The 25,479-nt window shown below is 40.2% G+C and overlaps 1 protein-coding gene across 1 annotated transcript in view; it reads left to right on the forward strand.

Annotated features, from left to right (window-relative positions):
* Window positions 1–15,686: 15,686 nt before the first annotated feature.
* Slc7a2 (solute carrier family 7 member 2) overlaps window positions 15,687–25,479 on the forward strand; it is an 85,082-nt gene continuing 75,289 nt past the window's right edge. Inside the window, exon 1 of the mRNA XM_045151433.1 lies at window positions 15,687–15,713. The gene's annotated coding sequence lies outside the window, so the exon portion shown is untranslated. The remainder of the gene's footprint in view (window positions 15,714–25,479) is intronic.

Below are 25,479 nucleotides of genomic sequence, written 5' to 3' on the forward strand. Positions count from 1 at the left end.
TGATTTTGGTCTCAGTCAAGTTGCTGGCTGGATCATTGGGCTGCTGTTCTAATTTCTGGAGCTGAGCACTGGCTTTTCCTGTGGGGCAAACCAAGCCTGAAAACTGTGGCCCTGCAGATCAGCACCCCTGCTGCTGAAACTACCATTGCTGCTAAAGCTTCTGCTGCTGTGTCTGTCACCTCTGCTGGGTCCACTGCTGCTGCTTCTGCTTCTGCTGCTGTTGCTGCTTTAGCTGCCACTGCTGGATCCTCTGATGCTACTGCTGGATCTGCCACTGCTGGGGCCATTGCTGCTGGTGCCAGAGCCACTGATGTTGTTGTGGGACCCTGCCCTTGCTTGGGTCCTACTGTTCGCTCAAGTTGGCATGGCCAGTCCAGGACCACTGCTGTGTTCGCTGGAGCTGGGCACAGGCAGTGGGGGAGGGGAGGGAGCCGTAGGTGCTCTGGTTCTCTTGCTGATCCACGTGTTCTTCTACCTCGTGGTCTGCTCCTCCGTTGCTCACTGCTGCTCTCACTTCACATTTCTTGAGTTGTGGAGAGCGCCAGTGTGAGTGGAAGCTCCCCGCACCTAGCTTTTCCTGTGGCTTGAGTCAAGCCTGGTGGCTTTCTGGTGCGCTGCCGCCACCACAGTTGGCGGACCTACTGGGGCCACTTTTGCCGGCCTGTGTGGGCTCTGGATCTCTTCTACTTCTCCACTGCTGTTTCAATTTCCTATATACCTCACTTTTTAGTAAAAGTGTGTATTTTGCTGAGTTATTTTGGTCTTTTCCCCCCCAGGCTGCTTTGATGTGGTACCTAAGCTGCCATCTTAACGGGAAGTCTCCCATTAAACTGATTTTTGTCAGGTATTTTTGTCTAAGCAAAACTAATAAGATGACATACAAATGTTGTATTTTTATATTGCTAAAATTCATATCATTCCTAGTTTGTTCCACAACCATAATTTGAACACTGATCAATGCTAGCTCTGCTTTTTTAAAATAGAAGTAATACTCATGATCAGTAGCCTAGCATTATTTTTCAAATTGATGTCTGCATGCACTCTATGCAAATACTAAAGTTGCATGGCTAAATTAAAGTTTTCTTTGAATGTTTGTATTTTCATTTATGCTATATCAACACATTAATGGAGCTCAAAGAGACATGAATAAAGACACAATTTAAATGTAATAATTCACATCAAGTGAAGATAAATTCTTCATTCATTGTTAACTTTGTACGTGAAAGTTAGTTATTGAAAAAAAATTAAAGGAAAATGGTTAAAATTAACTCATCCTGTGTAATAAAGGCAGAAAATTTTTTTTAAACCCTTGTATCGTATCCATTATTTTACATGACATTTTAGTTTTAACAAACTGGAATTTCATATTGAATAGTTAATATGAACTCTATTGGTTCATAAAGTTATATCCTCTTAAGCCAAAGAGAGGCTTCATTCCATATTTATGAGGTGCTTTCTTTTTTAATTTCATAACGCACAATCAAATAAAAATAAAAAGCTGAGCTAGAAATGGTAGCACACATATGTAACCCTGGTACTTAGGAGATGGTGGCTGGAGGATGGCAGGTTTGATTGCAGACCATGAGCTACTTAGCAAGTTAAAGATGGATCTGGTGATAAAGATAGATATGGTGAGACCTTGTCTTGTCAAAATAACAAAAAAAGATTAAAAATAATGAAATTAAAAACTAAAAGTACTATGTAATGACAGTGCCTCATGGAGAGGCCCTTACCTCTGACTGGTCCAGTAGTGCAAACATTACTGACTTCTAATCACTTTGCCTATAGCCTATGGCTTTTTCTTATCACCAGAACCTATTGTGCTTAGCCAGATGTGTTGAAAAATTAATATCTTGGAAGAAACACCACTCTTATTGAAGGTAGCTTGCCATGTTTCTGTGAGTCAGGGAACCACTGGGTATTTTGTGCTTCTTATCATCACAACTTTTGACCAATGCTAAGCCAAGATTTCTAGTTCCGAAGAGGAAGAGGAATCTTTCAAGAAAGAGATGGGATAAGTGTTCCACAAAATCTAAAATTATATCTTTTGCCTTGCCATTTTCAGCTTCTTATTCCAATTGACCAATAAGCAAAAGTAATGCCCTAATTTTCATAAGATAAAGAGTTGGACTTATGTGATGAGGGCAAGAAGAATATATTCTGCAGCCCTCTGCTGGGGGGGGGGGGCAGCTACCTTTGGCCACTGAAGAATGATTGTTTATTTTTATAGCCTGAATATGGAAGGTGCTCCAAAGGTCCATGTGAAACAGGTTTTTCCCCACTCCTGGTGCTAGTAGGAGGTGGTGTGTCCTAGTCTTACAAGCATTAAGGAAGGAGCATGTACATGAAGGGAATATTGGAACTTTAACCACTTCCTCCTTTCTGTTTTTGTTCCTGGCCATGGCATGAGCGTCCATGTGATATCACATATTCCCTTCCATGATTTTCTGCCTCAATGTAGGACCAAAAGCAAGGAAACTGCAGGAAATCCATGTTTAATACTAATTCATAAGTACATATGGCCTTGTCAATATTGTGTTGTTAAACATAATACACCAGACCAACTACTTAATAAGGAAGTGAGATTTATGCACCTCATGATTATAGTGGCTAGAAAAAAAGAAAGGACATGGTGTGAGCATCTAGGAAAGGCCAACTGGCTATGCCACCACATAGTGGATAAGCAGACACATGTGGAAGGATCAGGAAAGGAAAACAAAAGGTGACAATCAATATAATGGGCTAAAAATCCAAGTTCGTTTATAAAAACCTTTCTGAGAAGTATGAGCCAAGTTCCAGGACAGCCATAACTCCCTAAGACAGCACTAGTTCCTTCTGAGGTTGGAGCTCCCATGACCTAATTATTTTCCACCTCTAATGGTTTTACTACTTCTGAGCACCATCACAGTGAGGACCAAGCTTCTAGCACATGAACCTTTGGTGGCAATACCAGAACAAGCCGTAGCAGCCTACAGGTACACATACATTTTCTATTTGGATATGTAAACGAAAAAATTCTGTTCCTTGAGAATCTCAAATAATCTTACCTTGTAGCCCAATTTATTTAACCCTTGAATATTCAGTAAAACTGTTTGAAAACATAAGTTGTATTCTGTATAACCAAAGAGGTACTTTTCAAAATATACTCCAGAAGCCAATCCCAGCACTTTGGAGGCAGAGGTAGGAGGATCACCATGAGTTAGAGGACACCCTGAGACTACATAGTGAATTCCAGGTCAGCCTGAGCTTGAGTGAGACCCTACCTCAAAATAAATAAATAAATAAATAAAAGTACTCCAGAGCAACCTTTTGGGGTTATACAGGACACAAGGAGCCCACCCTTATATATCTATGCATACCTTTGCAAAATGGCTATCTACCTCCTTAGATATTACTGCCAAACTCTACTTTCCTTGTATAAGTGACATAATGAGACAGCCCATCAGACCAAAGTTAACCTCCTACTACATGCACACACAACAAAGAAAATGTTGAAGCATGGATAGGGAAGTAATTTTATTCATGTAGCTTTCACTGACCAGAGCTGCATTATCTAACACTAGAATATTCTCATTGAGTCATATTTTAAACCAGCATTCTCCATGATTCTATATGCACCTCCAAGTCCAAGCACATTGGACCTAGATAAAGGGGCACTGTCAAGTTCAATTTAGTCAAGATTACCTCTCCAACAATACTTCAAAGATTTGATTCACAATAATTCATGCAGGAGGATTAGAATATGCACTCAGTTAAAAAAGATGACCATTCTGATGAGTATGCACAATCTTACTGCTAATAATCCCTTTGTATAGTTTCCCACACAAACAAGTGGGGTTTTTCATGGGAAATGTGCTTCTGTAAGTTTTTAAAGAAATGGATGCAAAGGTTTATATAGGTTTTTCAATAAGTTATAGAAACAGTATCTTGAAAGAAACAATAAGCTTATAGCAAATGAATATCAGCTTTGGAAAGTTAAAATTAATTTTAATAAGGAATTCCCATTGACCACATGATTACATGAGTAAACTTTGGAGCAGATGTTGAAGCTTTGCAGCCCCAAATCCCAATTCAGCCTTCATTGATAGCCTGGCAGGCAGGCTATCTGATAGGCTGGCTGGCTTGGTCCTTTTTATTTTTTCTATATGTGAAATTTTTTCTCATTCCATAGCTTATCTTCTACCAGGTCACTATTATCTAAAATTTCTAACTAGATGGCACTTTTGTTCTTAACTCCCTGGCCTCACAGGGATACTGAGATTTGCCATCTCTGCATGAGAGCATAAGGCCCAGTAGAAGTTTTTGAGTCCCATACTTAGATATATTTAATTTAAAAAAATCCAGACAAGCTTTTGTATGTTTTTAATGATAACCACATACCAGCTATAGTATGATTAAGCATTTAAAATTAAAATGCAATTTCAATAATTTTTCTCCTATCATTTTTTGTCTCAGATTTTTTTTGTTTTGTTTTGTTTCTTAAATAAGTATCCTACACAGGGCCAGAATAAGGATAGGCAGCCTGAACAGTAGACTGAAGTCCTTTGGGCCAATTAACAGTCATACTCGGGTAGTCATTGCTGCTGATACAAGGAAGTGGCTCCATACATGGAACTATTGTGGAAGGACTTCTTAGAGCAGCATGGTTCAAAAGGGTTAATTCTGTGTTGATTGTGTATCACCATAACAAAATATCTTAGACTTGGTGAGTTTTAAAGTAAAAAGCATTATGGAGCTGGAGAGATGGTTTAGTAGTTAAGGTGCTTGCCTGCAAAGCCAAAGGAGCCAGGTTCAATTCCCCAATACCCATATAAGGGATATGTGTATCACATATGTCTGGAGTTTGCTTGTGGTGGCTAGAGGCCCTGGCATGCCCATTCTCTCTCTGTGTCTACTTGCCAATGTCTCTCAAATAAATAATTAATTTTTAAAATAAATGAAGAAAACTTACCTGGGCATGTTCTCACATGCCTTTAATCCTAGCACTCAGGAGGTAGAGGTAGGAAGAACACTATGAGTTCGAGCCCAGACTGAAGGTCAGTATAGGCCAGACTGAGAACTTACTTTAAAAAACAAACAAACAAAAGATTGTCTAGCTCATAGGTTTGGAAGCTAAAAGTCCAAGACTGGCTCCATAGAGTAATGGCTCAGTGAATAAGGTGATTGGCCCCCAAGCATGAGGACCAGTTTGGATCCCCAGCCCCCACATAAATGGTAAATCCTGGATATGTTGCCTCTAATATGTAATCCTAGAGCATAGGAGACAGATACAGGGCATCCTTGGGTCACACCGACTAGCTAAACTAAATGAATCAGTGCGCTCTGGGTTCAAGTTAGAGACCTTACCTCAGTAAAAAAATAAAAGAGGCCAGTGATTGAAGAAAACACCCAGTGTCAACCTTTGGCCTACACACGCACACATACACACACACACACACACACACACAAGAAAGAGAAGAGAGAGAGAGATCACCGAGGAAGCCAACTTTACTACAACTCTCTCTTGCCATAGCCCATCAGCTGGGTCATTAGGCTTTGTATGCAGACATCTTAACCACAAATCCATCTCTCCAGCACAAATTTTATAATTTTGTTATAGTGAAAACCTTCAAATTATTTTCTTTTAGCTTTTTGAATGTACTGTCCACCACTATTATCTCTAACCCTATTAAGCAATAGCACATTAGAAGTTCTTATTGCTAGTCACTTATGGCAGTACCAATGACCAGCCTTTCCCCAGCTCTCCCTGCACCCTCTTCTTCTCAGCCTCTGGCACCCACCTTCCTACTCTCAATTTCTATGAGATCAACATTTTGATATTCCATATATAAGTGAAATCATGTGATACTTGACCAGAATTAATAGATCTTAAACTGTAAATAATGTTTGAAACTGAATTTTAGACTGATGGAAGTATGAACTGATATGAGTAAAACCTTCACAATTCAATTTGTTGTGTTTTCACTTTCTTACACATCTCATAATCTTTCAGAGAAGCTAAGTAAACATTGTTATCCCTCTGTCACAGGAAAAATAAACTGTAAGAAGGTTTAACTAAAGAGGTTTTATTTTTTTTTTCTTTCTCAAAGTCATATATTTATTTAAGCTTGCAACCAGTAAAAGTAATTCAGGATTTTACTGCATATCTATGAACGACAGCATATTTTTGTTTCATGATGTATTTCTAAGAATTGAATAGAAAATCAGGCCTGTTAATATTCCCTCAGGGAAGGAGTTGGGAGAGGTTCATTAGACTCTCACCAGAGGTTACAGCCACTCCCTTCTTTTCTACCCACCCCACCCCCATCAGCTGCACACCGTCTTTGGAGATTCTGGAATATACAAGGAAGGGAAGGATAAATTTAAGTGAGGGGATTCCATCCATGTAGCTTTCTGGGGTTATGCTTGGGTGGGGTTTATCAGTGATATGACTGTTTTGTGGTCACCCAAGTATCCCCTCATCCATGCTTCTCTCAGTAAACTCATTGACTCACCAAGTTGGATATGGATAGAATTGTTTATTTGGTCTGGGGTCGGTGCCCTATCTGTGAGTTGAATAGACATTTGTTCACATTGTTCACTTGTTTCCCTAGGAAAAGTAACACACAAGAACACGTTTTCAAAAGCTCCTGGAGAAAGTACAAAGTAACCCTGCACTATGCAATTTCTTTTGATCTGTGAGAGTAGGAAATGAGCTGCATTCAAGCTAGCAGCTTCAACTCTTGTGGATAATTGAGGAAGGACCTAAGTCCTCCTGACTATGTAAGCTAGCACTGACTTGTTAGAAAAAGCTGGTGGGCCAGACTACTCATTAAAATAGACTGCCTTTTGTCTAGTGTACAAAGGGAAGGGGGAGATTCTTAACTTGATGAAGAGTACAAACTAATGCCAACCCAAATATGAAAATGACACCACTTTAAAAATATATTCTCTGAAGAATTCATTACCTGAGGACATTAGAACACATCACTGACTCATAGAGCACTTTTAAGTGTGGAATGTGTGAGCCAAAGCCAGGTAATTAAAAATACCAAACTTAGCTGGGAATGGCAGTTCAGGCCTTTAATCCCAGCACTCAGGAGGCAGAGGTAGGAGGATCACTGTGAGTTTGGGGCCACCCTGAGACTACATAGTGAATTCCAGGTCAGCCTGAGCTAGAGTGAAAACTTACCTCAACCCCCCCCCAAAAAAAAACCAAAGTTGTATAGAACAAGGAACCCAAGTTCTATCTATGACTTTCCTTCACCACCAGAGAGTAATTTACTTTTCACCGTTTGATCTCAAAGCGCTTAATTTTCTAATGAAGCTATAGAGAAGCTCAGAAAGGTGCTAAATGCTAACATTTTCCACATGAGTGCATCCAGACCAGAGTTTTGCAACCTGGAATTCACAGCAGTATGCAAGAAGTTGTTGCCAAGGCAAAATCAGAATTTTGTTATTTTTTAGACTAAAACTTCTGGGTAAATCTATTGACTAGCTTTATTTATAGGTGAAATATATGGTATGGAAAGGTTCCAGTTCAGTGTCTTTAAGTTCAGACCTCTTGCCTATTATTTCATCACTGTGGCTTCTTTGAAATTCTCACTCCCTTAGCCAACAATTTTTGATAAAAGGCATGGGACTTGGGGAAAACATGACTTCAGAGGACCTACAGGGAAGGAGTGGACAAATGAGCTTAGAACAAATGCATGCGTACAAAGTCTTATATTCCAGTCTTTTTGGACGAAAGCCTGTCTTTTATACTTGATTGTATGGTATCTTTTTTCCTTCACATACTTGGTGACATATTCTTAAATGGAAAACAACTGATTTTTTTTAACTTTTTTTTTGTTCATTTTTATTTATTTATTTGAGAGTGACAGAGAGAGAGGCAGATAGAGAGACAGAGAGAGAATGGGCGCACCAGGGCTTCTTCCAGCCACTGCAAACGAACTCCAGATGTGTGCGCCCCCTTGTGCATCTGGCTAATGTGGGTCCTGGGGAATCGAGCCTCGATCCGGGGTCCTTAGGCTTCACAGGCAAGCGCTTAACCGCTAAGCCATCTCTCCAGCCCAAAACAACTGATTTTAATATGAAGAATTGTAACTACTGAAGACATCAGAAAACTAAATCTAATGATAAGGTGAAGCCAGAACTGAGGTTGCCAGAGGAAGCAACTATATTTCCTTTTAACACACTTTCATTATGTCTTCTCTGACATTTTGTTATGACCATACAATGACCAGGAGAGCAGTGATGAGAAATGAAAACCAGAGGTAGAACTTGAAATATGGAAAATTAAGTAGGGTAGACCAGTTATCTTAGTTTCCTCATCACCAAGGTACTTCCTATAACATGGAGTTTTGGTACTAATAATGAAGTATTATCCTGCTTCAAAGAATAAAAGGAAAAGAATTCTCATCTCCTCAATGTGGATGTAAGGGCAGAATGAGGGAAGATTATTGTTTCTTTAAAAAATATTTTTTTCTTCTTATCTATTACATAGCACCTAGTTCAGAATAGTCCTGTTGATTGTCTAGATCACAGCTGTACAGTAGAAATGTAAGGTGGATCATATTGAAAAAAAGTACAAGGAAATATGTAAAAACCCAACTGATTCAAAACATTATTGCAACATGTAATCAATTAATGGAATTAATAAAAAATCAATGAATTATATTTATATGACTTTGATTATACCAAGTCTTTGAAATCTAATATGTATTTTACTTCAACATATTTCAGTTTGGATCAGCCACATTGCAAATGTTCCAGAGCCCCATGTCTCTAGTGGCTGCTGCACTGGATAGTGTGCAGGTTTGAATCTGAATGTATGTCTCCAGAGCCTCAGGTCTTTTTATTAATTAATTAATTTTTTATTGACAACTTCCATGATTGTAAATAGTATCCCATGGTAATTCCCTGCCTCCCCCCATTTTCCCCTTTGAAACTCCACTCTTCATCGTATCCCCTCCTCTTCTCAATCAGTCTCTTGTTTATTTTGATGTCATCATCTTCTCCTCCTGTTATGATGGTCTTGTGTAGGTAGTGTCAGGCACTGTGAGCTCATGGATACCCGGGCCATTTTGTGTGTGGAGGTGCACGTTCTAAGGAGTCCTACCCTTCCTTTGGCTCTTACATTCTTTCTGCCATGTCTTCCACAATAGACCCTGATCCTTGGAAGGTGTGATAGAGATAGTGCAGTGCTGAGCAGTCCTCTGTCACTTCTTCTCAGCACCATGATGCCTTCTGAGTCATCCCAAGGTCACTGCCATTTGAAAAGAGAAGGTTCTCTAACCAAAAGTGAGACTAGCATTAATATATGGGTATGAACATTAAGAGAAGTACTCACTGGGCAGTTTGATGAAAATAGTATATATATTTAGCCAGATGCTTACTGGGCAGCTTGGTGACCATAGTACATACATTTAGCCAGACAGCAGCAGATGTTACACCCCTAGGCTCATGAATACACCTGTTATAGGTTTTCAGTATCAGGGATGCATTCCCTGTCAGGGAGTGGGCCTCCAGTAAATTAGAGGGCAGTTGGTTTTCCCCATAACAGACATGCCACTATTGCACCAGTTTGTTCATGTGGCCTGGCTAATCAAATATAAGGCTTGCAGTGTCCACTGTTGAGTGTCTCTACCGGTGATTTCTCTCTTTCCCATTGAACTGAATGCAGCATAGCTTTTTCCAGCTTTCTGTCAGATGGTCTACATGGAGGAGGTTTTCAGCTCAGTTCCAGCTGGATTTCTCAGTGACCTTGCAGCCCAAGTATGTGAAGTCTTCAGCAATAGGGTCTTACCAATTATTCCTGGTGGGAAACCAAGGGCCTCAGCAATGGCTTATAATGTTTTGGGGGCATTAGGGACCTCCCTGGCCAACAACTCTCTGGAAGGTATCTCATCCCTGGTACTGAAAATTTTCTAGTAACAATCTATGGCTCTACCTCAGATCTTTCTAATTAAAGTTGAGCTTCTCGCATAAGTTTCCAGCAGCATGCTGGAGGGAATGTTACTGGGGGGCGGATCTAATTCAAGCCCACACGTGTGTGGAGAGCAGTTTCAGATCTAGCAGTTCTTGCTTGCTGCTTGTTGATGTTTGCTTGCTGAAGTTGTTTCTCTCTGCTTGGATCTATGGAAGTAAACAGCTTTTTCTGCCATTGATGGAACTTCCCTTGGATCCCTAAGCTGAAATAAAGTGGTTCCTCCCATAGACTGTGTCTGATTGAATGTTCCTCCCAACAACGTGGAGCTGACAACAACAGATACTATATTAGTTAGCTTTATTTTCACTGTAACCAAAATACATGACAAGAACAAGGAAGAAAGGGAGGGAGGAAGGGAGGAGAGGGAAGAAGGGAAGGAAGGGTTCAACTTGCTTCACAGTTACAATGGGCTCAGTCAGGCAGGTAAACCTGATGGAAGAGTTCACACGGTGGAGAATAAGCAGAAAGAGGGAAATACCAGTGCTTCATTGGCTGGCTGGCTTTCTTTCTTTCTTTCTTTCTTTCTTTTTCTTTTTCTCCTTTTGACCCATCTAGGCCTGCAGCCTATTTGATGGTGCTTTTTAGATTCAGAGTGGGTATGTTCCCCTACCCCCAGTTAATTCTCACTCGAAATAATCTCATAGTCACACCAAGAGATGTGCCTCACCAATCCTCTAGGTGACTCTAAATCCAGTCAATTAACAATGAAGATTAGCCATTACAGATTGCATATTGTTGAAAATGTACTAAAATGATTATAGAGATTTCCAAGGATTGAAAAAGTTACTTGGATCAATGTAAAATAAATGTAACAATCAATGCAAAACCATGAATTTTTTGTGAATGTTGCAACAACTTGTTTCAACATAAATATGCTAGACTAGGAATGTGAATTCATAAAAATCAAGAAAAGGCATTATTTCTGTGAATAAAGAGTAAATGGAGGTATTGCAGCAAAAGTTTGCGATGGTGGGATATAAAAAGATCAGGAAGAAGAAGGATCACTTTAAAAGGATAACGGGCAAGTAGAAATACCTTTTAGGTATTAAACCAAAGAACTAGAAGAATAACTAAGAAGGATATAAGAGAAAGATAGTCTAAGAAAGAAATGATTTTCATTTTCTATCCTCTTGTTTTTGGAATGATTTTCTCACCAGAGACACAATTTGGAGCACAGATGAAAGTAGCTTTTGGGAGTGATACCATCAAGTGGTTGAGCCTCAGGAATGGATGACAACCAGAGTGTGAAGGCTAATGGAGCTAAGAACAAGTCAAGAATTTAATCATGAAGGCCATATTTAGCATGCAGCATAAAAAGCTATCAGGATGGTAGTACAGAAACTACTAGATAATGGAAGCCAAAGGGGGTGGGACAGAGAGGCATTTCAAGAAAGAAAGGAACAGAAAGCAGGAGGGGACAGAAGGCACAGACAAACTGGGAAAGGTTCACTGGATGTGGTTAGCAAGAATTCTCTGGAGAAATGATGGTCTTTGTTTATGGTAAAGGAGAAAAGAAGACTTTTACATTAGCTGAGCTGTTAAAAAAAAAAAAAGTGTTTAATCCTTAAAGTCCAGGTTAACTAATGATATTGGGATTGTGCAAACTGATTTTTTTTTTCCAGTAGATATAGTCCCAGTAGGAATTCTTGCTGAAGGAAACAGAGACCAGCACAAGGTGTGTGGAGCTCTGGGCAATTCTTGATTAATGGTCAATGTAAAGAAAACCCAGCAGAAGCCAAGTGACAGGGTACAGGGAAATTTGTAAGAGAAGCAATGTGAGACCAAAAACCATTGTGAAACCACAATTTGATCTCAGTTAGAAGAGAAGCAGAAAAAGACCAATTTTAAAAATAAGTTAAAAAAATAAAAGTAATTTGTCATCACAAGGACTTCTTGAGTGGTTTTTTGTTGTTGTTTTTTCAACCCCATCCCTAATATTCCTTACTAATCTTAATGTTCAGAAAGAGTGGAATCTACCCAATGGAAAGTTGGCTTTAAATTTTATACTTTCTAAAAAGGGTAGTAGAGAGCAATAGTGCCCTAAAGCACTTCAAACAATAGACAAAAATGAGAGAAATTTTAGTTTGTGTTTAACTGAACCAGCCTGAAGAGAACATTCACAAATTAGAACTAATTAGAATCAGCTCATTCAATCAAGACAGGTAAAGTGGAGCCCTCATTTGTGGATTTGAGATTGACTTTGTGTTAGTTGTATTTGGCAAGTATGGAAGGATAGGGCATGGAATTTATTCAGCTACAAAAACCCCTTGAAATTCCCTGAAATTTTATAAAAACTTGAATTCAGACATCTATAAATGTTTGAGACATACATAGACAATGACAAACTGCTACTCTTGAAAATGACCATGGTAGTCAGCTTAATGGTGCTGGGATGAACCTCCAAACAGGACACAGTTTATAGGAGGAACAGAATTTATTGCAGGCTTACAGATCCAGGGGAAATTCCATAATGTTGAAAGAAGTTGGCCCTCTTTCACAGGTCCATGCAGAGAGAAATGCCACCACCAGCATCATAAGAAAACACACTCTGAGAACCCCAGGCAGAGCTCAAGCACTCTGCATACCTTTAGGCTGGTATTCCAGACCCTCCCACAAACAGCTTAGGACTGGACCCCAGGATCTGCCCACAGTGATATTTCCTCCAGCCAGGGCTGGAGATCTAAGTTACAAGCTTTAATAAATTCCTAAATCTATTGGGGAACAGCCATTCAAACAACCACAATGACTAAGCAGGATTTTCTCATTCATGAGGAGAATATTTTATAAATGAAAGATTTAACTTGTTTCAAATATTTTTCTAAGACTCCTATGCTGTTTTTTCTTATCTCCCATAGTCCATCTTAAAGACTAAAGCATAGTCCAAGCTAGAATAAAAAACACTCTGTTATCTCTATAACCATATACATTTTAAAGGTTGAGATATAACCAAAGTTACAATTAACACAAGAGTCAAGTTAGTCAATAACTTCAAATATGAAATGGAATACATTAAGTCAAAAATTAGTGGGTCAAAATATTCATCAATCTTGACAGGAAATTTGTTGGAAAGGAGCATTATTTTTGCTTCAAGAAGAAATAGCTTTGTTAGTCACATGTGTACAGTGTATTCATGATCAAAAAAATCAGATGGGCTCAAAGATTGTAATCTGAAAAAATTATCAGTTTCTCAATGTCATAAATATCCATTTATCCCAAATCACTGGGCTACAATATAATTACAGATTAAACATGCATTTGAACATGATGCATTTAAATAAAAAATATATAGGGGAATAGCATTTTAAACTTTAAAATAGGAAGTGCTATGCCAGGAAACTTCAGTGACATGTATATGATGAAGGAATTCTCAGTGGTACCCAGCTATAATTCCACTACTTGGAAGATGGAGTTCAAAGCCATCCATGGCTGCATAGTGAGTTTAAAGCCACCCTGGGCTACCTAAGACCCTGTTTCAAAAACAAATTATTAGACATGCTTTGGAAGAGCAGTAGTGAGCTGCAGAGAGAAACAGTCTATCCAGAGGTATTCAAAGGGTCTGTTTGCATGGTTGAGGAAGGGTTCTACTTACGTAGAATGGCTGTGTTTCAATGTTCGTGTGCTCTGATTTTTAAGCTTTATCAGATGGGACACTTGTGTGGGGTTTATACCCAGATGATTAGGCAGAGAACTCATCACTTTTCTGGAGAATGTTTTGCAGTGTGAGTTGTTTGCTCTTTGGATTGGCTATCTGTCACTAAGGGTCAAATCCCTAATGGTTTGACCCGGCTCATTAAGAGTGAAATTCTCTATAGGAGTGTCATGATGTCCTAAGACAGACAGAATGTAGCGTGGGTTCAGGGAGGTCAACTCAGAGATAACAGTGTTCTTGCTCTGATCTCAGACTGTTTTTAGGCAAAAGCAATCAAATAAGTCATCATGATCATCTGTCCCAAAATGATGTTCACAGAAACCTCTACCTTCTTTTTTTTCCCTTTGGGCCAGGTTTAAAAATGTAATATGAGCGGCTAGAGAAGATGGCTCAGTGATTAAAGGTGCTTGCTTGCAAATCCTGACAGCCCAGATTTGACTACCAAGTACCCACGTAAAGGCAGATACACAAAGTGGTTCATGTGTCTGTAGTCTGTTTTCAGTGACAGATGGCCCTGGCATGCCCGTTATCATTCTCTCTCTCTCTCTTTCTCTCCCTCCCTCTTTTCCTTTTTTTTTCTCCCCCCCCCCAAATAAATAAAATAAAATAAGGCTATATTAGACTCATTGCCCTTCTAAGCCATATGAAGTGTTTAGAGGTGTGAGAAGTCAGTCTCTTGAGCAATGCTTCCCCAGTGTGTGGGGTTGAGTTTCAGTAGGCATTCCAGTTAGTGCCACATATATCATTTTATTAGATGTTATAAGTGATAGTTTGCATAGAGAATCCATGCTAGACTGTAAGCTTACATTGATCTCTTGATTACTTAGCACCTTAGTTCTAACAGTTCCCTAGCAGAGAAGGTACTTACTATATAAACCTAAAATTCCTCAATAGGCTTCATGGATAACTTCATAGGGTAACTGAACATAAAAGACAGTAACTGAAATGTTGTGCATGCACAATTTTCTGGAGTGAAACATTTCACTATTTATTAAAGTATTATGGAAAGATGAGTCTTAAAGGAGGAGAACACCACATTAGAACTATGTTCCTCATCAATATATGAATTTGGCACTTTGTATATTTCCTACTCTATGGATAAAGAGAAGTTTGTCACAGCATTAAGTAAAAAAGGTAGACTTTTCTGTCAAAAATAACATGATTTTATAGTAATTTTTATTTTCCCTTGCCAGACAAACCAACAATACACGGTAAAACAGATAAAAACGTGTCTGTAGCCATCAAGTGAATGGTTTGAAGTGTTCCTGGGAAGAATTTGTGTAACGGTCCCTGCAATACAGGTGAAAACAACAATAATAACATACACAGACCAAGTCAGTGCCAGTACTTAGCATAATTTTGTATTGAAATGAAGTGTTTCGTGTTGTGACTTTATGATCAGTGACTCTGAAAGCAAACAATAGCATAGTGTGAGAAATGTTGATTGTGAAACTTCTGTTCTATGGAGCTTGAAAATACCAAATGCCACGACTACCTATTCACATGCCTGGAGTTTTCCAAGGAGTAGCAGCACGTTATAAAATGTATTTTATTGGTGGAAGTAGTACTTTCTCACAAGCACAACCTTGAGGGCTTCGGTTGATTTCCGTCCTATACTATTATGATTTTATTTCCCAGATCAGAACGGGAAGGCATAAACGGGACCAAATTCCTCTAGAAGGAACTTGGGAAATGTCCAGAGATGGCGTCCCCTGGGAGCATTTTTCCTGAGGCCAAAGCTCCACTTCCCAGGCCCGCACCCACCATCCGAGCCCAGGCGAGCTCAGAGAGCATCCGCCGCCGCCGCTCGCTCGCTCGCTCGCTCGGGACTCCGCCTTCCCGAGGCCTGGCGGGGCGGCGGCGTGGGCGAGCTCGGGTGGGGGCGGGGAGGGGCGGGGCTGCCCTGGACCCGCCCCGGGCCCGCCCCAGCCCGCCGTGGCTACACAGAGTGGTGCCCACGTGCCCAGCCCGCCTTCTGCCGCTCACCCAGCTGGGCTGCGGCCGCTCCAGCAGCCTGCCCGAGCCGGGGTCCGCCGCGCTCCAGCCGCTCGCTCGCCCACCGCCGCCCCCCGGCGCCGCCCTAGCGCAGTCCCAGTAAGTTGCCAAGTCGGCGGCAGGCAGCACGCGGGGGCGGAGGGGAGGCCCGCGGCCGAGCTCCTGCGGCTCGAGCTGGGGGAGGTGGGAGACTCCCTAGTCCCCAAGGCTGCAGCCCGGGCCACGATTCCCCGCGTGCTCGAACCCCGGGGCCACTGGTCCAAACCTCGGGCGCCCAGGCTCGCAGCCACCACGCGGGTCGCAGGACCTCGGATAGGGTTGGACGTGGGGACGCCCCGACGGGGGAGAACGCTAGTTCTAGGGGACCCTGGTCACCTTCTCCAGGCAGGCAGGCTGCATGCTTTGTGGTCTCCCAAGTCCAGCCTTTTGCTGTCTAGGTATTCTTGGTTTAAATTGGTCATGGCTTCTTGGATCACTGGAAGCTTTTTCCCAGCCTGGCGGAACCTGGTGGGACAGATAAAATGATCCGTTGTGGTGCTCGCATTGGTATTTTTGAGTAGGTAAACGTTTAAGTTTGAGTTTTCCGTGCTCGTTTCCTGAAACCTTCACTCTTGTTCCTGAAGACCTATCACCGGAACTGTCTTCAACCGGAGAGCATTCCACTTAAATGTTTTCGCATGTGTGTACGGCATAAGGTAATCAAGGGTGTCTTATAGTTATTAAAACACACACACACATATATGTATGTATGTATGTATGTATGTATATGTATAATGTATGTACAATTTCTTAAAACGCGAAGCTTAAAAGCTTCACGTGAAGAAATCATCTCTGGGTGCAGAAGTACATGGGAAGTTTTTCCTCTTATGCTACCAGCATGCTAGTTGGCTGCTTCAAGAGTGAGGCAGAGCTGTGGATGGTTTCCTTACTGGCTCTTCTCTGTGCTTGTACTTTCGTTACCGGACACCAGTTTCCTTAAATCTGTTTAATCTCAAAGACTGTGAAGACCAGACGAAAGCTTCTTGGTATCAGCAGAGCTTCGGTCTGTAGAATCCTTGACCTTCTTTGGCACGTCAGCACAGCCCTTTGGATTTCAGCCTCCTGTCACTATCACTGGTCCCAGAGTTAAGAGTCTGACAAGGGGATGGGAAGCCAGGGAGGGAGATATAGTAGCTATGGTCATTTAAAAAGTCTGAGTTCTTCATCGTGTGCTCCCATGTATTTTTGCCACTTTAACACATGTGCCTGAAGAATTTTGGTAATTTTTATTTATATATGTGTGTGTGACAGGGTCCTCCTGCCGCTGCAAATGAATGCCCGGCCAGCTTTACATGAGTGGCTGGGGAATTGAACGTAGGCAAGCAGGCTTTGCAAACAAGTACCTTTAGCTGCTGAGCCATCTCTCCAGCTCCCGTGTCTGAGCTGTCTGAAGATCTTTATGGCCACAGGCCACTCACCTTTTCCGATTTGAGCGCCTCCTGTCCTTTCCAGTAGGGCTCACTGCTCCCCTCTCACCACCTTCTGCCTCCTCCATCAAGGCACTATGGGTCCTGACTTGTTTTAGCTAGGCATGGACACCCGTGGCCATTTCCTCTCCTTTTGGCCCTCCATTTTCAAACATTTCTCTCTTGTAAGCTTTCTCTGGTACTGTCTGTGTAATTTAGCCTGGTTAATGTCTTCCCTTCTGTTGTGTGATATTTGTTTGCCCCCTGCCCTATGCTGCCTGGGGTGGGGGTGTATGTTCAGAGCCATGTCCTGGTTTCATTTCAGTGCCCTTTAGTGATCAACATTCAGAATAGGATTTTGGGAATGACTTCATGCTCTTATTTGCTTCATCTGCTCCCCAGGCATGATATGAACATGCTGCATCCAAAGTCTGGTTTCTTCATAGACAGCTTGTTGGTTGTCATACTTTTAGCACAAAAGCAAGCTTTCTATTGACTATATTTCTACTTTTTCACATCTATATTACTCTATACATCATTGAAATGCTTTGCCATACATGAATACTGAAAATCTCAGCTGCTGCAAGATTTGACTTCTGTCCCTTTGTCTAAATGGCTTAATTTATTTTGAACCTTTATGAAAATATTCAAGATAATATAGTTATAACATTGAACAACAATAAAAAATGAATGAAATCCTTCCTTTGTTTGTCTCCTATTTCAGTAACTTTTTCTTTTGGTTTCTAATACACTATCACTAACATGTGCTCAATGTGTCTTTATTATTAAGTAATTAACAAAGATTTCAACAATTAGAGAAAAGGCGTTTTGTCTGTCTTTTGCTTTCATTCCTTCATTGAAACTCACAGAGCCCCTAGATACTCTACTCCAGATACTGGGTAGCCCCAAGGATAAAGTGTAGCTTTGGTCATGGAAGGATTTTATAATAATTTTTGCATTGGAGAAATTAATCCATTGATGGACTTCCAGGATAGTATTTTGTTGTCTGTTTTGTTGGAATTGTATAAGTATCACATCAGATCCCGAAAGACACATGAGTAGTGTGTGCCAAGGGAAGAACACACTGCAGTAGTGTGTGAAGACAGTGCTCATCATCGAAGCATGCATCCCTGGCGTTTTGTTCTACTGGTGGGAACAAATTCTCCAGATGCCTTTCTGCCTGTTGATTTTAAGTGGTTGTGGAAATATTGTAGATGTGCAGAATCAAAACAAATGGGAATTTGTTTTGAGACAGTCACACCTCTGTTCTTCTATTCACTTTTTTTTTTTTTATCCAACTCAGTAGAGAATATATTTATCTGGGATCAAACAGTATACTGCTGCTTTTTTTTTTTTTTTTTTTTTTTTTTTTCCGAGGTAGGGTCTCACTCTGGTCCAGGCTGACCTGGAATTAACTCTGTAGTCTCAGGGTGGCCTTGAACTCACAGCGATCCTCCTACCTCTGCCTCCTGAGTGCTGGGATTAAAGGTGTGCGCCACCACGCCCGGCTTCTGCTGCTTTTCATATACTTATGGACTCTACATTTTTAAAAAGGGTTTCTTCTGCCATTATGGTAACCTTCACACAGGTAATATATGGCTAGTGTTGACAAGAAATGTGGCTTTAAAATAAAGTCTGGCTTTGAGGGCTGGGTAGATGGCTCAGTGGGTCAAGTGCTTGTCATGCAAGCATGAGGACCTGATTTTACATCCCCATCCCCCATATAAAATGCCAGGTGTAGTGGTTGTATGTCTGTCGTACAAGCAATGGAGAAACAGAGACAGGAAATCCCCAGGGTTCACTGGCTTGCTAGTCTAGCCAAGCCAGCAAACTCTAGGCTCATTGAGAGACCCTGTTTCAAAGATTAAGGTGAAGAGTGATAGAGGAAGATACTTGAAATCCTCTGCCTTTGCACATGTGTTTACATACAAACACACATGTGTATTACACACATGCTCCAAACAGGCTGGTTTGAATATGTGATTCATGTCTCCTCAGTTTTTATTTTATTTTATTTTTTTTATTTATTTATTTATTTATTTATTTATTTATTTATTTATTTATTTATTTATTTATTTTGGCTTTTCGAGGTAGGGTCTCACTCTGGCTCAGGCTGACCTGGAATTCGCCATGGAGTCTCAGGGTGGCCTTGAACTCTCGGTGATCCTCCTACCTCTGCCTCCCGAGTGCTGGGATTAAAGGCGTGCACCACCACGCCCGGCTTCAGTTTTTATTTTAACTTGTAGCTTAAATCTGCTTTAGAGCTGTATCTTAGATCTTTTGAATGATGGATATTATATATTGAGATTGGATCATCCAGCTCAAGCCTGCTCTGTATCTTGCTTTATGCTTTGTTTATCCTTCTGCTGAAAAAAATTAAAAACTACATAACATAAATTAAAAGTGAAAATAAGCCTATGCATCTGAGAGTAGAATAGTGGTGCTGTGTGCTGCCTGCCACCTTTCTTCAGAACTGAGCCTAATCAAAGAACCAGCAGTAAGGCCAATAATATGAGAATACACTCTGACCTTTCTTCAAAGAGCTTAAAAAAGTCCTATGCTATATTTTTGGAATATTTATTTATTTATTTATTTTTAATTTTTTTTTTATTATTTATTTATTTGAGAGCGACAGACACAGAGAGAGACAGATAGAGGGAGAGAGAGAGAGAATGGGCGCGCCAGGGCTTCCAGCCTCTGCAAACGAACTCCAGACGCGTGCGCCCCCTTGTGCATCTGGCTAACGTGGGACCTGGGGAACCGAGCCTCGAACCGGGGTCCTTAGGCTTCACAGGCAAGCGCTTAACCGCCAAGCCATCTCTCCAGCCCATTGGAATATTTATTGAACAATAATACACAACAAAGAATTATTATGGTCCTTGTTGATTCTTACTAGCTTTTCCCACAGTTGTGAAAGAAAACTCTCTTTCTATAACCCATTCTTGTTTTCTTGCGCCTTCATTCAGTTACATTTACTACTGCACTGTGGATGCTTTCCAAACGCACTTCCTGCCTGTGGCAAGCTAATGACCACAGTGCACAGCACTTGATGCCACCCACCAATGCTGAGCAACACTGCAATCAAAACCCTCATTTTATATTAACACTTTGCCTATTTTTAGTCATAGTTAATTAAATCTGTTCTTAAAATGCTATTTTCCCTTCAGAAAGTTGGGTAATAAAACGTTGAAGCAAACTTTTTATTCTTTTGTTTGTGGGCAAAAAGAAAGTGTATGAATTGATGCCTTATCATAAACTAGAAGATTAACCTCACAATGCCTAGTACTACCTTCACAAGACCCTCATAATAGAAGAAAAAGACGATGACATCAAAATAAAAGAGGCTAGTGGAGAGAGGGAGGGGATATGATGGAGAGTGGAGTTGTGAAGGGGAAAATGTGAAAAGGGGAGGGAATTATCATGGTCTATTGTCTGTAAGTATAGAAGTTGTCAATAAAAAATTATACATTAAAAAATTGGCTGGGTCAAGGTCTTTTCTTGTGTTGGCTATGATCTCTAACTGTCATCTTGGTAAATGATGATGTGGTAGTCACAGGTGGAATTAGCAGTTATGTTAAACCAAAAAGAAAAGTTTGAGCATCGTTTTAGTTTTGGCATTATGTGTTTATTTACTTAATGAAGTTGGGGCAGAAAAAAAAACAAAAAATTAAATAATACTCAACTTTCTAGAATGAGGTTATTTGAGCAGTGGGATTGAGAATTCATCTGTCATTAACAATGTCTTCTTAGCCAGAGCACATGAATCCTTTTGGTTATCTCCCTTTGTCCACCATTCATGCTGTTTGGTTTCTTCTGTTTCTTTCTTAATTGAGAATTGTAACATACAGTAATATGATCATGTTCCCAACCCATTATACTTTTTACCATTCTCTCCCACCTCCCCTAGGACTTTTCTCTTTCAAAGTAGTCCTTCCTCTGTTTCATGGTCTCTTTCCTTTTTTCGTCTTTCATCCTCCATGCCAAAGTATTGATGAGCTCAAAACTGTGCTGGTCTTGTGGGGGCATTGGGGCCAATTGATTCATGTCAGGAGGACAGTGCCTGAAAGTGTGCCTACACACCCAGTGGCTCTTACCTTCTTTCCATCTGAACCATGTAGCGTGTGCTTGAAATCCTTACTGTTGAGCTCTCAGCATTCTCTTATTTTCTTAATTTTTTATTTTATTTTGATTTATTTACTTTTAGGGAGGGAAAATATGGGTGTTCTAGGGCTCTCTGCCTCTGCAAATGAACTCCAGCTGCATGCACCATTTTGTGTATCTGCCTTTAGGTGGGTACTGGGGAATTGAACCTGGGTCATTAGGCTTTGCAAGCAAGTGGCTTTAACCACTGAGCAATCTCCCCAATTCTTATTTTCTTCTTTGATGGGTTTTGAGTCTTCTCAATATCTACTGCTATTTCCAGAGATGGTTCTCTGGCTAGTGGTGATAACAGCACTAATATTTGTTCCACCACTACATCTGCAATGTTCCCTTATTCCTGGCAGGTGTGATAGTGATGACTTGTCCAGTGATAAGCACTGGATATTCTCTTCCTGTTATCATAATGAGTCATAGGACTTCTCAGTATTTGCTGCAGTCTGTAAAAGAAGGTTTTATAACTAAAAGTGAAATGAGGATTGATCAAAGGGCATAAAATACATATTTAGAAGGCTTTATGATGGGCATTACATCTCTTTTAACCAAAGAACAGTAGAAACTTAGCTTTGGGTCCTATGACCTTCTAAGCCATAGGCTTTTTGGGGGGAGAAGGTTTTAAGGTAGAGTCTCTCCTTGGTCCAGGCTGACCTGTAATTCACTATGTAATCTCAGTGTGGCCTCAAACTCATGGCAATCCTATCTATGCCTCCCAAGTGCTGGTATTAAAGGCATGTGTCACCACACCTGCCTTCAATGTGTATTATTTAGTAATGGTATATGCAACTAAATTACTTCATGAGATTTTCCTACATTAGGTTTCTCTTGGAATAGGAAATAGAACTTTGCCACTTTGATCCTAAGAACTTCCTATGAGGCATTCTGTTTGGAGTTTTCCATCATCAGAGGTTAGTTCATCCAGTGTGGATGAACACATGTATATAGCTATAGCCTGAGTCTTGAGTCAGTGAAGAATAAAAAACTTGTCCCTGTTCCCAGTTGTTAACATCCAGTAAAGTCTATAATAAGTATAATGAATGTTATAGGCCATACAGTGAACTGAAGAGGAGAGGCAGTTTAAAAAATATATGTGCTATATTGTGTTCCTGACAATTAAATGTCTAGTTTTGTTACTGTCTTATTACTGATAGTACTACCTTAAAACACTAATAATAAAATCATCCTTTGGTGGAAATTGGTTTGGCTGAGCAGTTATTCACCAACATTCTTATTTAGGAGGGCAATAATGCTTATTAGTGGTCTGGCAAAAATCACATCATTTATTCCCTTAGGCTGATATGAAATTATATTTAAGTGAAAATTCAAAGGATGCTGAAAGTTAAATAAAATTAGGAGTTTATATTTTAGATGGAAAACATGAAGAATAAAATTCCAAACTGTAAGAAAATTAAAAATATAACATTCTTTTAAAAACAAGATCTTGTATGTGAAGTTGACTTTGAACTTGAATTCTCTTTCCTCAGCCTCCAAGTACCGGAATTACTTACAAGCATCTAACACCATGCCTAATATAAAATTACTTTTTATTCTATTTGTTAAGTTGTTACATGAGGCAAGCTTGGTACTTTCATAAAAATTCAATGAATTTAAAATTTCTAAAGGGACTTGACAAATAATGGAAGGATTCCCAAGAGGTCTTTAGCTATCCCTTTCTGCTTGTTCCATCAGCAGAAGTCCCTTCAAAATGACCACTCAGAAAATGTCATTGACAGCTTAGTGTTGGCTCTGGTTGGATCTGGGTAGAATGAATAAAGGACTACAATACACATTGACGGTGGGAGACATTCTTGTCTGTTACACATAATGGAAAAGTTCTGTATTCGAAGGCAATGTATTTCGTTTAGTGACTTACTAGAAAACATATTTTAAGCGAAACACACTTGCAGTAGACTTTAATTCCCATCATCTGTAGCTTCATCTAGTCCATGAGGATGTGGCTACCCTGGTTTCATCTGCCAGGTTTCTCTTTCTTTTTTTTTTTTTTTTTTTTTTTTTTTGAGGTAGGGTCTCACTCTAGCCCAGGCTGACCTGGAATTCACTATGGAGTCTCAGGGCGGCCTCGAACTCACGGTGATTCTTCTGCCTCTGCCTCCTGAGTGCTGGGATTAAAGGCATGCACAACCACGCACAGCCAGGTTTCTCATTCTTAAAAGGGGGATAGATGAGAAATTAATTCATATTTTCAGTGTACTAGACAAAATTTTTAAAAAAGAATGCTGGGTGTGAAGTCCATTTCTTCGAGCTAAACAAACAAACAAAAAAACAAGATTTTGTTTAATGGGCCACAGCTACTTAGAATTCCATTAATCATAATTCTTTGTAACAGTATTATTTCATTGTTGGTTCATATGTGGACAATAAATATTCATTTTAGTTCTTGGTAGTCATTGTATTTTTAAATAGAATATGAATAGTTTTCAAATGAATTTCCATTAAAGAAATTAGTAAATAAAAATTAAACTTTTTTGTGTGTGTGTGTGTGTGTGTGTGTTTTCTTCAAGTAGAGAACACTTTTGGGGGGGGGGGTTAAGGTAGAGTTTCACTAGCTCAGGCTGACCTGGAATTCACTATGTAGTTTAAGGGTGGCCTTGAACTCACTGCAATCCTCCTACTTCTGCCTCCCAAGTGCTGAGATTATAGGCGTGCACCACCATGCCTGGCAGAGAACACTTTTATTGAATGAATTTCCCCACTTTCCTTCAGGATGGCTTTCCAAAGACTTTTTTTTTTTCCAAAGATTTTTCTTTCTCTCTCTCTCTCTCTCTCCGTCTCTCTCTCTCTAATTTTACTTTTATTTTTTATATTAATTACTTTTGGATTCAGCAAATACAGTCAGTTTGGTACCATTATTAGGCTCATCCATGACTTACCCCCTCCCTTGGCCCCTCCTTGTTGAGGTATATGGGTCATGCATTGTGGAGTTAGCCCACAGTTATGGGTAAGATAAATGTCTCTGCATATCATGACCCGACATGTGGCTCTGATATTCTTTCTGACCCCTCTTCCACAAAATTTCCCTGAGACATGTTGGGTTCAGTTTTGGTCTGCTTCAGTGATGAGGTGTTGGGGGCCTCTGTGTTTTTGGATCTCTGATTTGGTAGGAGTTGATTTTTCTCTGTTTTGATCTCCTTCACCCTTGTGCTGGTATCTGGTTCACCAGGAAAACAACATCCTTGCTTGTTTCACTAATTTTCTTAGTTTCAGCCAGGGCCCTTTTGAGGTATGATGGGGTGGTTCTCTCTTAGGATCTACATCTATCTTTCTTTCCCCAGGATCTGCAGCGCAGCTAGGCAGTCGCCATCTTGGCTGGAAGTCTCTGATTCTTCTTTTTTGCTTTATGCTTACTTCTGTGTTGCTCCTGATCTCTTCAAGTTAAAACAACCGAGTATATGTAACAGTATGTATACCTAAGCTGAGTTCATGCAATGCTTACAACCTGCCTTGGGCTCCTGTCCTAAAAAAAATAAAATTTTAAAAAAATCAAGTGAAAAACTTTTCCTTATAGTTTATATGTACTTGGATATAAATTCCCCTGGGAAATCCTGTTTCTGAAAACTCAAGCTACTCTTTGTGACGTTTTGTTTGATTTCTGCTCTTCTTTTGGATAACATCACTAGTCAGTGGAAGAAAGAGCCCGAGATCACAACTTTTATTCTGAATGCAGTGGCTTATGGAAGGAGGGAAGCATGGCCCATGCCACCCATAAAAGAGAGTACACGTGCATGTGTATAAACTGACCTTCCTCAGTAATTGTGTGGGAGATTACTGGAAGTTCAAGGACTCTGCGTTTCATCTAATGGGAAACTAGTGTTTAAAAATCAGGAAAAGCAACCTAAAATACAGGAGCCATTCTAAATCCTTAGGAGAGAACCATGTAGAGCTACATGAGGCCTTTTTGATCATGCTTCAGGTGCTCTTGTCAGCTTAGACTGTCTAAGACTCCAATGTGGGTGTGGCAGTTGGGAGGCCTGCTAATTAAAGATAATGTCTTTAATGCCTGTGTGTAGTGTATTCATTAAAGCAAAAAAATAAAAACTAGAGAGTAGCCTGAGTTTTTGGAAACAGGCTTTTTCCAGTGGAATTCATATTAAAGTTGATACAGGCTATCAGAAGAATTTCTATAGTATCAAAAAGATGGCTTTCTCTTCTGTACTGTGGTTCCTCTGGCCACACAGGAACACTATGGACTTCTATCTCCAGCATGACCAGCTTCTACCAATTCTCAGACTCAGGATTTCAGCACA

This window comes from Jaculus jaculus, chromosome 1 (genome assembly GCF_020740685.1).
Source record: "Jaculus jaculus isolate mJacJac1 chromosome 1, mJacJac1.mat.Y.cur, whole genome shotgun sequence".
In the NCBI taxonomy this organism is placed as follows: Eukaryota; Metazoa; Chordata; class Mammalia; order Rodentia; family Dipodidae; genus Jaculus; species Jaculus jaculus.